At 48.4% G+C, this 1,530-nt stretch overlaps 1 pseudogene; it reads right to left on the bottom strand.

The window, feature by feature from the left end:
• Positions 1-264: 264 nt before the first annotated feature.
• Positions 265-962, bottom strand: LOC109433876 (adenylate kinase 4, mitochondrial; annotated as a pseudogene).
• Positions 963-1,530: the final 568 nt, after the last annotated feature.

The raw sequence follows: 1,530 nt of genomic DNA, 5'->3' as shown, positions 1-1,530 counted from the left end.
GAGCTGGGGTTATGCACTGTTTGAAATCCAGCCTGTGCTTGCTTTCTTTTGAAGGGCTTGAGACAGGTGCAGAGACATCTTAAACATGTAAGTCACCCTTCTTTTGAAAGGCAGACAAGAGTCTCTTCATGAACTCTTTCTACTCATCAGTTTTCATAGTGCTTCACCATTTAAACGAGCAAAGATGCTGCAAGCTATCTCAGCTCACTTCTAATTGGGATACGGCACCAACACTAGATATACAATTCAAAGAATGAGCACATCTTACCGGTTCTTCCACTGAATAGGTGTGATCTTGTTCAAGAAAAGCGTGTAAACATAGGGCCAGATTTTGTTAGTCTCTGTCCCAGAAAGGGGGTGGAGCCGCCTCAGCTCCTGTGCAGTTCAATGACTAACTTTGCCACATGCATGTGCTGTATCAGCCTGGCAGCAACTGCTTCAGGAGTATCATCCTCCTGCTGGACTGACGGTTCACCAGTGATGTCATCAATCTCATATGTATGTCAGGTACTTACATGAGGTGGATTGGAGTCCAGGTTATACACCCTCCGGTTATACACCCAACGTCAGCAGAGACGATCTTTGGGTATTTCAAATGAAATGTTCAAAGTGATCAGGAGATGCAGGGCACAGATTCTGTCCAGAGCTTCAGCCTGAACTAATGTCCTAAGAAAACTGTCTTGTACCCAGTGCGGATCGCACCTATTCTCCAGCTCCGACATCATTCATCGTGTGATGATCACACCATCTGGAACAAAAGACCTTTCTCTATGTTCTGCTTTGCCCCATCACCAACTTCCGCGTTGGCCTTGATGTTCCCCTGCAAGAAGTGGATGCTGCAGGCCAAAGTTCTAGGCAATCCTCTGCCACAGGCTGCCCGCGCCGGAGCTGGGCAGCCCGAGAAAGATCGCACGCAGGAGTCTGGAAGCCATTGCCTTCGCAAGGAGTGGGGGGGCCAAATGGGCAACTGGGACAAATGGGCAAGCAGCCTCAGAGAAGCCCCAGGAACTTTGTTTCTTCTGCCCTTGCCTCTGACACCCTCTGCTTGCGCGGGGACTGCCCAAGTAACCCATTTTACATCTGCAAGAGGGTGTATCTCTTTTTCATAATGACAAACTAGAATGTTTCAGTGAGCTCTTTGTCACTAAGGAGGAAGGTCAAGGGAAGTCGCATAAGTACATCAAAGGATGCTGCAAAGGTATTTTCAAGCAGCTGTTCTCCTGCCTCCACTTCCGAGTCACCTAAACAGAGAATCAGCCCTATTGGTCATGGCTCAGATTTGAAAAGAGCAGAGTTTAGGCCATGCTTCAAGTGCAGGGTTAATTCTCATTAACGAGGCAAGGTCTGCCACCTAGTGGTAAGAAATAAAATGCCACTTGCTTTTCTCATCTAAACTGGCCCCTCCGCCTCCACCCCCCCTGATTTTTTGCAAACCCGTCCTCAGACTCTGATTTGGGGCTTGCTTGCTTGCCGCCAGCCAAAGGCTCCTACCTGATGGTAATGGAACTGACACCTTGAAGAGCATTTTCC

The sequence above is a fragment of the Rhinolophus sinicus genome, linkage group LG16, assembly GCF_036562045.2.
Source record: "Rhinolophus sinicus isolate RSC01 linkage group LG16, ASM3656204v1, whole genome shotgun sequence".
Taxonomy (NCBI): Eukaryota; Metazoa; Chordata; class Mammalia; order Chiroptera; family Rhinolophidae; genus Rhinolophus; species Rhinolophus sinicus.
This window is presented reverse-complemented; position numbering and strand designations above follow the sequence as displayed.